Source organism: Puma concolor, chromosome B3 (assembly GCF_028749965.1).
Source record: "Puma concolor isolate L17-30 chromosome B3, mPumCon1.1.hap2, whole genome shotgun sequence".
Taxonomy (NCBI): Eukaryota; Metazoa; Chordata; class Mammalia; order Carnivora; family Felidae; genus Puma; species Puma concolor.
In genome coordinates this window covers 65,249,061-65,260,248 of record NC_141672.1, presented here as the reverse complement: position 1 = coordinate 65,260,248, position 11,188 = coordinate 65,249,061, and the positions used below count along the sequence as shown (strand labels likewise).

Sequence of the window (11,188 nt, the reverse complement as noted above, 5' to 3'; positions counted from 1 at the left end):
TATGGAAAGAGCCTAAATGTCCATCAACTGATGAATGGATAAAGAAATTGTGGTTTATATACACAATGGAATACTACGTGGCAACGAGAAAAAATGAAATATGGCCTTTTGTAGCAACGTGGATGGAACTGGAGAGTGTGATGCTAAGTGAAATAAGCCATACAGAGAAAGACAGATACCATATGGTTTCACTCTTATGTGGATCCTGAGAAACTTAACAGGAACCCATGGGGGAGGGGAAGGAAAAAAAAAAAAAAAAAGAGGTTAGAGTGGGAGAGAGCCAAAGCATAAGAGACTGTTGAGAACTGAGAGCAAACTGAGGGTTGATGGGGGGTGGGAGGGAGGAGAGGGTGGGTGAAGGGTATTGAGGAGGGCACCTTTTGGGATGAGCACTGGGTGTTGTATGGAAACCAATTTGACAATAAATTTCATATATAAATAAAAAAAATAAAAAAAAAAAAAAAAAAAAAAAGAATAATGCTGACTTCCTCAGGAGATCTGTCTGCACTTCTTACTACTAATTTAGACCTTACCTAATCCTAAGGCACCTTGGAGAGCGATGAAGGAAATGTAGGAGAAGGAACAGGCAAACACTGGCAGGTCACTGTCTCAGGCCATCCTGTGTAGAACAAACCAATGGGTATTTTGAAGAGCATCTTCAAAACATGTGAAAGGTCTGAGAATGGTTATCATTGGGTCTGGGAAGTCATGGCCCACCCAGGCTTGCAGTAATGCCAGTGCCAGCTACACAAACAGTGGCTGTTTGTTCAAAAACCTGTCACCGGAGCTATGGTGGGGAGGGGGGGAGAGGGGGGCAGTCCCTAAATGGCTACAGACCGGAGAAGAGGGCAACCTTCTTTATAGCATTCTGGAGGGGCTGAGAATCACATGGGAGGCAACAATGACCCAGTTTAAATACTTTCTTTACTTCCAGAAGAAGCAAAGAACTGTCAGTGTCCATCATAACAAAGGACTGACTGCACGTTAGGAACAAAATTGGGTATGATCCCCTTTTAGTAGGAGGAAGCTGGAAAGTGAGGTAGGAAATATAAGGTGGGGCAGAGGACTCCATTTCTTTGAAACAATTTTAAAAACACCTCTATTAGTGTATAAATGGCATCCAGTAAAATTTGCGTATTTACAATGTACAACTCGACAAGCTGTGACATATACACACACTTGTGAAGTCATTACCACAGTCATAATAATGAGTATACCCATCACATCCCAAAGTTTTCCGGTGTCCTTTTATAAAAAATCCCTGCCTCCTACTTATTCGCATCCCACCTACAAGGCAACTACTATCCGTCACTAGAAATTAGTTTGCGTTTTCTAGAATTTTATAGAAGTGTAATCATACAGTATACACTGATGTTTGCTCTGATTTCTTTCACCAGCAAAATTATCTTGAGATTCATTAAGGTTGTTGTATCTACCACTTTGTTCATTCTTTTTTACTGCCTAGTAGTCTTCCATCGAGAAACAATTCTACGTCGCAAGCAAGGTTAGCCCATGACCAAGATTTTGAGGTGTTGAAGAAAATTTATGAAGATTTGGGCTTTCCCTTAAAGTGGAGCTTGCTGCTCCTATCTTGGGAAATAAGCCACTTTTGCTTCAAAATTAAGGAGAATAACAAAAGAAAAATCAGGCATTTGAGATTCTTACATGATAAAAAGGATTTTGTAATATGCACGGTCTGTGGACTATGAGAAGTAAGAAGAAAGAACCTGAGAAACCAGGGACCATTATTCCTATCCAAGATAATTCTCAGCCTTCTTGACTTTCAGTATTTGATTCAGTTTGTTTTTTCCCTGGTGGTAGGAAATGTTCTGGAGAGAATGTCCTCATCACAGTTGTGGCTTTGCTTTTGGAGTCACCAAAAAGGAAGACTATTCTGCAATCACAATTAGAGTTACCCATTCATTCACCCACTGTACATTTCTTAGGTGTCTTCTGTATGCTGGGCATCATACTGGTGATATAGAGACATGCAAAAGACTTAAGAAAGACTTGGTTGCTGATTTCACAGAGTTGTACAGTGTGCAGGCTTCATGGATGATTATTTTATGACAGATTCCTTCACAACAAACAAGAGATCAGAGATGGCAAACGGGTCAACATCATGGGTGGGGTCAAGCTCTTAACGTCATGGAGACTAGAAGACAGGATTGAATGTGGGGACACCTGGGTGGTTCAGTCGGTTAAGCGTCTGACTCTTGATCTCAGCTCAGGTCTGAATCTCAGGGTCATGAGTTCAAGCCCCACAGGGGGCTCCATCCTGGGCACAAAGCCTACTTAAGAAAGAAAAAAAAAATAAGGATTGAACATGGATGTGGTGGCAGAGGAAGAGTTCTGGTTCATAGACTATCAGGAAGTACAGTGTCCCATTGGCAGTGACAGAGAATTCAACCCCAGCTCCCCCATATGGGGTAGTGGGGAAGATAGGAAGATGTAGGGGATATAAGGAGCATGTTTCCTGTCCCCTCAAAATAGCCGTGGACATGAACATTGTTGTTTGCCCAACCAAAAAGGAGAGGAACCTATTTTTCTAAATAAGTAACAGTGTTCTAATAGAAGGTTTCATAAAAAAGCAGACTAGTATTTGCTCCCAATCCTTCTCCCATAGAGTTATACTGAAAGAACACAAGTGGAAAGTAGCAGGATACAAAATTGAATGAGTAAGATGATGATTACAACAAATCAAATAACCAACCTATTCCTTGGAAGGGAGGGCTAGGGTGGGGAATGTCCAAAGAAAACACCAGAAAAGTTAAAAAACACTTGTTTGTGCCTTCAAATTTTCTTTAGTGAGTATTGTGCCACTGAATTTTTGAGGAACTACTTTGAAACACACTCTTCATGGAAAGTCATGGATTCTCAGCCAAGGGAAACCAAAGTCAGTAGTGTGAATATGCCTGCAGTCTGGAAAAAGGCCTGGCCATGGAGGGACTTCAGGGAATCGAGTGACAGAGGAAGGGTGAGACCTTTCAGAAGGGTCTCTCTGCCCGCTGAAGGCTCCAAGGTAGTAGAGAGTGAAGAAGGGGAGCAATTGGAAGTGGGGACTGGAGTACAACTAGAGAGCCCCACAGAGGCAGGCATGAGCATATAGACAGTGTCAGAAGGGCCAGGACCAACGAGGCCAGGACCTGAGTGGGTGACCATGAGAAAGTAACTTCATTGAGCCTCAAGATCCTTGCCTATAAAATGAAAAAGCTGAGGCACCTGGGTGGCTCTGTCAGTTGAGTGTCTGAGTCTTGGTTTCGGCTCAGGTCACGATCTCACAGTTCATGGGTTTGAGCTCCATGTCAGGCTCTGCACTGACAGCACGAAATCTGCTTGAGATTCTCTCTCTCTCTGCTCCTCTCCCTCTCTCTCTCTCACACACACACACACTCTCTCTCTCTCAAAATAAATAAATAAACTTTAAAAACAATGAAGAAGCAAAACTGGGTAGTCTCTAACTTCCCTTCTAACTCTAAACATGTAGGAATCTGAACTGTAAGATTCATTTCAACACTTATCCATTGAAGACCCTGACTGTATATGAAGCACTGTGGGTCAACAACTGCAACCATCCTCTTTGAGTTAGTTCACATCCATCAAAAACAATTAAACGCTTGTTACTAAGTGTACAGTGATGTATATTTTCTAGAAAAGGAGTTGAACAAAAGCAGTCACTTATTACAAAGCCTAAGACAGCCAATCCACCTCCTTTACAACGTGACAGTCCATCTGGTTAGGGACACAGAAAAAGGGATTTTCCAGGAGTCATAGAATGGAAATTGACCCATACCTCAATGGGGAGATGCCAAGGCATTAGGAACATGCCAGCTGCCCTTATAGGCACTGCTATTGGAAGAGGTGGTCCCAACATACTCCCAAAACTATCTCCACTTACCACTCTTGACCAAAGTTAGACATAAGTTGTTGTCTGTTGGTGAGGAATGTGAAAACTCACGCACAGATGGGTGGAGCAGGAAACGGAGGGAAGGTCAGAGAGAAAACAAAGGGGTTTCCTGTGATGAGTCACTGCCTTCTGGGAAACGATTTCAGAAGCCACCACAATATCCCCAGCACCTGTCCAAGGCTTGTATGCTTTACTGAAACAAAATGTGGCAAATGAAGCACCGGACCACATCTGAGAGCTGAAAGGCCACATACAGGGCAGAAATCTGGGAAAGAGCCAGGCCAGCCACATGTGACAATTTGCACATCGCCTGCCAGAGTCTCCAAGTGGGGAGACTGTGGGTGGGCTGAAGATACTCAGTTCGAGTTCCCCTTTTCTTTAAATTGAGCAAACTCTATGCCATTCTTTCCTCTGATAGAAGGAAAGTCACAGCTTAGATTTTCAGATAAAGATTTTTCTTCTACTTTTTCCTACTGCCCTGTGATTAAGGTCAATGCAAATCAAAGTTTCCAAGTGTAAAAAGCTTGCTGAATTTCAAAAGAAAACAAATTTGACCCTAATTCTGGGAACAGGAATTGTTGGGCTCCACATGGGATGAATTCCTTTTCTTGGTTTGAGTTGAGTTGAAAACAAAACCAACATTTATTTCCTCATCCATTAAAAGGGTGAACTTTATATGCAGTAAGGTAAAAAGCATATAAGCAGTCTCAGGCCACTGCTGGATAGTATATACAATAAAACCAAGAGAGTAAACCAAGACATAAGAAGACACAGGAGTCAGAACTAGGAGATCCAAATCAGGAGAGAGGAGGGAAGTTCAAGGTAATGGTGAGGAAAATATGTAGCAGTTCTGGAGAGCCACCAGTCCTGACAGGGGAAGGGAGACAGGAGCCTCTAGAAGGCTTCTCTCTTGAGAAAAATAATAATAGATCATGATGTGATTAACAGTTATGTGGGAGAGCTCTGTATAGAAAACAAAGCAAGTAAACCAAGCAAATTAAAACACAAATAAGTCAAGTATTAACTCCAGGGGCAAAGAGTTACATAAAATAGGAAGAACAATCCCAGTACCCTATGAGGCTCAGCCTTAATGATATTTACACGCCTGTAGAAATGTGATCACTGAATGTTCATTTAATCCATATTACCAGTATTATGACCATATTTGGAGAAAGGGAGGAAAGGAAGAGTAAGAGACAAGGGGACACAAAAGTAAGAAACCAAACCATCATACAGAGAGGAAGTCAATGCATAATATCTAAACCTGAAAAACTGACAAGCAGCAGTATAAGCTTGTTATTTAGAAAGTTTTAAGATTTAGAAGTAGTTGCCTCTGAGATGGAATCAAGTATGGGGTAGGATGGGCATGGAAAACATTTCTTGGTTTAAGAGTTGTATTGTTTTGACTTTTTTTATTACATACATACATTACTTTGGTCAAAAAAAATTTTTAAGAGTTTATTCTAAAGGCTCTTTTCTACCCTCTTTCTGGACCAATGCAAAAAAAAAAAAAAAAAAAGGAAAAAGAAAGAAAACAAGGAGAAAAAAGTATGTTATAAAAATTATGAGTTGTATGAGACCATACTGATAATGATATATATTGTATGCATAGAAAAGAATGCAAAATGGGGGCACCTGGGTGGCTCAGTCAGTTAGGCATCTGACTCTTGGTTTTGGCTCAGGTCATGATCTCAGAGTTCATGAGTTCAAGCCCAGCATTGGGCTCTGCATTGACAGTGCAGAGCCTGCTTGGGATTCTCTCTCTTCATCTCTGCCCCTCCCCCACTCGTTTCTCTTTCTGTCTCTCAAAATAAACAAAAACTTTACATTTTTTAAATTGTATTAATGTTTATTTTTAAAAGAGATAGAGAAAGAGAGACAGAACACGAGTGGGGGAGAGGCAGAGAGAGGAGACAGAATCCAAAGCAAGCTCCAGGCTCCGAAGCTATCAGCGTAGAGCCCAATGCAGGGCTCAAACTTGTGAACCGTGGGATCACAACCTGAGCCAAAATCGGACCCTTAACTGATTGAGCCACCCAGGAACCACAGTAAACAAAAAATTTAAAAAAAAAAAAAAAAAGAGTAAAGATAGAAAAGAATGCAAAATGACATACATCAAGGGGTTCATAGTGATCATCTCTAAGTGGCAGAATTATAATTTTTTCTTTTCAAATTTTATTTTCTTGATCTATATTTTATTCCATATTAATATATTTATTTAATAACATTTAACAAGGATCATATACTGCCTCCATAAAGAAGAAAAATGAATAAAGCCTTTAAAAAGAGAAGGAAAAGAAGAAGAATGGAAGAAAGGCGTAGGAGGAGTGGGTTCAGGTTCAGAAATCAGGCCCTGCCTCTTCCTAGATTTTTTATTTTAGGCACGTTTTTGTCCTTTTGGGACTTTAGATTCCTCAGTCAGAAAATGGGGATACTGTTGCCTACGTTGTCTCCCTAGAGAGGTTACTACAATAGTTGTGCAAACCCGCCCAGTTATGAAGCATGTTATTAAACACAGTAGATGTGGTAAGGGCCATGGGAAAAACATGCAAAATGAGGGCCCCTTTGTACTTCATACAATCCTTGATGGCATCACTGCCCTTCTTCCCTAGAGATGTTCACTCACTCAGAGCTTCCTCACCCCACCTCAGGGAAATCCCTTGGAAGCTCCTCCCTGAGAGAGCTGGCTGGAGGATGAAATTCAAGAACACCTGCTTTGGGCCTCTCCCCATTTCTTTACTTTCAGGGGCAGCCTTGCTAAAACAGATCTTCTATCCCCACCCTTATTCAGAAACCTCCCATTTTCCAGGATACACTGACTGGCCCCTCATTCCCCACTAGGCCCATTCCCCAAACTGCTCCTGTTCCCGCTCCCACCTGAACCTATCCCAGCTGGATGCGCCATATTGGCATTTTGCACAGGTTCCTCAGAGGAACAAAAGGGTGTTCCTCCTAAGACCTCCACCAGGATAAGACATCTTAATCCTGAGGATATTCCCCTCAGCACTGGGTTGCTTTGAAAGGCCCAGGATTCAGGCCCAGATTCCAGAAGAGACTTCAAAGTCTACAGGAAGGAGGTGAGTATATTTAAAAACTAATTTCTATCCAAAGCCTTGGAAGTCAGGCAGTAGCCCTCCAGGTAAATTGTAAAACCTGAACCACCAACCCATGCTCTGCCTTGATGTTGACCATCAAGAGTAAAGATAGTAAAACAATGTACCCTGCATGAGATACCAAGAAATGCTCTAAATAGAATCCTGAACTAGGAGTTGTCAAAGGATCCAATCCTCAGTCTCATCTGTACCTCTGACTAGGCATGAGATCTTGGTGAGTCATTAACCTCTTAGAGTCTGTTTCCTTATCTATAAAATGAGACAGTGACCATGCTGGTTTCGTGCTTAAGCCACAATCCTCTTCTAAATGTGTGTCCACAGCTTCTACCATCTTTGGTTCCTTTGTTGTTTCCAGCGCTGCCTCTTACCCTGTGGTCTACCCTCGCATTTTGCTTTCCCTGCTGTCTTTGTATCTCTTAGCCCTTTTGCCCAGTCTCCAGGGTGCAGATCAATACGCCCTTGAGCTAAAAGGGAGCAAAGCTGCCTCTACCTCCCCAGGGCTCTCAGACATCAAGGCTCTTGGCTTCCCCCATGGGATCCTGCCTTAGCCAGCTGTCCTCTAAGGGCAGGCTACCTGGAAGTAAGAGCTACTGAACACGGGGAGGGACAAGACACCTAGGAGCTGCTACGGGACCCTTGATAGAATAATGAGATTTTTTTTTTTTTTTTTTTTTTTTTTTTTTTGTAATCTCAAGGCCCTCTCTTTACACAGAAAAGATTTCAGAGAGCTACTTTGATTTCTCAAATTTAATCCTCAATCTGCTAAAGTTACAAACTTAAAAATCTACATCTTGGAGCACCTGGGTAGCTCAGTCAGTTAAGTGTCCAACTTTGGCTCAGGTCATGATCTCACAGTTCATGGGTTCAAGTCGTACATCGGCCTCTGTGCTGACAGCTCAGAGCCTGGAGCCTGCTTCAGATTCTGTGTCTCCCTCTCTCTCCGCCCCTCCCTCACTTGTGCTGTCTGTCTGTCTGTCTCTCTCTCTCTCTCTCTCTCTCAAAAATAAACATTAAAAAAATTTTTTTTAAATCTTGATCTTCCTTAAACTTTTAAGTTCAATTTAGAGGTATTATTAATCTTCATAAACGTAGCAAATGTTAATCACATTTAAGAGATTTTTAAATTAATGTTTGATTCCATTTACAGATTCAGTTTATGAACCTCACTCATTTTAAACCATGTGTATGTTTATAATATTTAATATATAAATAATACATAACATGTTATAATTTAAATGTTAAATTATAAAATATACTTAATACATGAATATTAATACGTAAGAGATAATATACTTAATCTTTTATAAGTACATCAATTGTCTAAAAATCTCTTACAGCTCTAATAAAATAAACTTTAAAATGTGACAAACCTTACAGTCTCTCAAATATTCTAATACTGATAGTAACTTTAGAATGTCTTTTAATTTAAAACTCACAAACCTAGGGGCACCTGGGTGGCTCAGTCAGTTGAGCCTCTGACTTTGGCTCGTGTCATGATCTTTTACTCTGTGAGTTCAAGCCCCACATCGGGCTCTGTGCTGACAGCTCAAAGCCTGGAACCTGCTTTGGATTCTGTGTCTCCTTCTCTCTCTGCCCCTCTGCCTCCCTTGCTCTGTCTCTCTCTCTCTCAAAAATACATAAACATTAAACAAAATTTTTTAAATAATAAAAAAATAAAAATCACAAACCTAGATCAATTTCTTAATTACATATTTTAAATTGGTATCTAAAACTGGCCATTTCTCAAATGGGCTAATTTCCCTTAAATATCGCAAATACTTAAAATTCTAAATATATACAAATTAACAAAACTAAAATGCTAAGCCAGAGTCCAGTTTTTACATTATGGTTCACCCTTGGTGGTTGGTGTATGGTCTGTGGGTTTGTACGAGTGTATAATGACATTGTAACATAAACTGTGGACCTGGAGGGATTATGATTTATCAGGGCAGATTCACCAATTTTAACAAATGTACCACTCTGCCGGGGAATGCTGATAATGATGGAGGCTATTTATGTACAGGGACAGGGCATATGTGGGAAATCTCTGTACCTACCCCTTAATTTTGCTGCTCTAAAACTGAACATAAAACTGCTCTAAAAAATTAAGTCTTAATTAAAATAAATTGCTTACCCTCTAAGAAACAATGCCAGCTTAAATAATCCTGGGTTACCCTCCCAGGAAATTTTGGGGGTGCCGTCTCAGCTGGAATTAGTTTGTTAATGACCAGAGAGGCCACTGATGGTGACACCACAGATCCCGGCCTCCATTCCTCTGTCCCGTCAAAGCCTGTTTCTGAGTCGCCTTGTCTCACAGCCTACCTCCCCCAAAATTCAGGTAGCTCCTTAACGGATTCTTTTCTCTCCCAGTTTACCATGTCCTTAGTTTCAACCAGGCTATTTGCTGATCCCTTCTATCCTGAACTTTTTGTTCTCATTTTTTTTTTTTTTAGCACCCCAGCTCTTAGAGATACTTCAGTGCCACTGTAAAGAATCCCTCACTGTTGTGTCCCACTCTGCTTTCCCAGTTCCAAGTTCATGCCACTGACAGGTGGAAGAAGGTGGAGCAGCAAAGGCACATTTAAATTGCCAGATGGCTTTCACCATAGCACCCTCCTCTCTATAAAGATCAGGAACCAAGCAGAGAATGGATCATTGCCCCTGCCCTGTCTCTCCATAGTGGGACCACCTCAGCCACTTCTCATCCTTCTGACCTCAGGATTCTCTCTGCAGAGTCCTGAGCACCTACCGGAGTCCAGGCACTCCTGGGTCAGTTCACAAACGCGCTGATCAGGTTGACAAGATTTTGCTCCTCTTTCTCTCTCTCTCATACACACACACCTCTATACAACTGACCCTCTGTGGCCTGAACACAGAACTTATAATCATGCCCATTAACTCTCATGGGGCCAGGGAATTCCAAATTGAAATCCCTAAGCAGCCCACACTAATTCTATCATATCCTTCAGCTGTTGACAATGGTGCTGCCTAACCTATTTCCTTTTTTGGTTTTCTTTTATAGTGCTCTTACTTGAATACCAAATAGGTTTTTGCTCCAAGGCACACAAGTTGAATGACTAGTTTAGAAGAGACCATTTTAGAGGTTGGGGGTGGAGAGTAACTTTATAAAATAGACATGGCAAGTCTCCCTCTTCTGACCAAGAGGGAACAGTGGTGCAACGAAAGGGTACTGGACATGGAGTTGGACAACTTGGTCTCCAATCCAATTTCTGCTACAAACTATGCATCTTGGGCCCAACCTGGGTGAGCCCTGGTTCCTCCACCTCTGACACCACTGACATGAATCCAGGGGCACCTGACAAGGATGTTTCCAAGATTAAATTTAAAAACATGCAACACACTCAGGGCACCTATATGGCTCAGTCAGTTGAGCTGAGCATCCGACTCTTGATTTCGGCTCAGGTCACGATCCCAGGGTTGTGGGATCGAGCCCCATGTCAGGGTCTGTGCTGAGCACGGAGCCTGCTCAAGATTCTCTCTCTCTCTCTCTCTCTCTCTCTCTCCCTGCCCCTCTCCCCCGGTCTCTCTCTCTCTCAAATACATAAATTTTTAAAAACCCTCATATCTTTTCTTCAGTTGCTACCAGGATCTGAAATTCTCCTGGTTTTCCTTCTGCCTCACTGGCTGGTCCACCTCAGTCTTTGCTGGTTCCTCATCTCCCAATGTCTAAAGATTCAACCCTTAGATTTCTGCTTTCCATCTCTACTTACTCCCTTGGTGATCTTATCCAGTCACACGGTTTGTAATACCATCTGTAGGCTGATGACTTGTGCATTCCTATCTCTAGCCCAGAACTCTCCCCCTGAACTCTTGACTCCTATTTCCACCTGACTACTTATCATCTCAGCTTAGGTGACAAACAGGCATCTCAAACTATACTTTCCAACCCCACTCTCCTGCGGCCTTTCCTTGTTCAGTCAATGGCAATTCCATCCTTCCAGTTGACTGGATCCAAAGTCATGTAGTCACCCATGACTCATCTTTTTCACACCTCCTATCCATTCCATCAGCAAATCCTGGAATGGAGTTCTAACTTCAAAAGATATCCTGAAACAGATGGCTTTTCACCACCTCCACTGTTACCACCCTGACTCAAACCAACAGCATATCTTACCTGGATTCTTGCTAGCGTTTCCTAAGTAGTCTC

General features: G+C 41.9%; 1 protein-coding gene across 2 annotated transcripts in view; it reads right to left on the bottom strand.

Moving 5' to 3' along the window:
• Positions 1–2,131: 2,131 nt before the first annotated feature.
• The window catches only part of LOC112856378 (uncharacterized), a 143,078-nt gene continuing 134,021 nt past the window's right edge, over positions 2,132–11,188 (bottom strand). The window contains exon 4 of one of the 2 annotated variants that reach the window (XR_015252443.1): positions 2,132–2,291. The gene's annotated coding sequence lies outside the window, so the exon portion shown is untranslated. Of the gene's footprint in view, positions 2,295–11,188 lie in introns of both variants that reach the window. The other variant, XM_086709948.1, reaches the window with a different exon arrangement.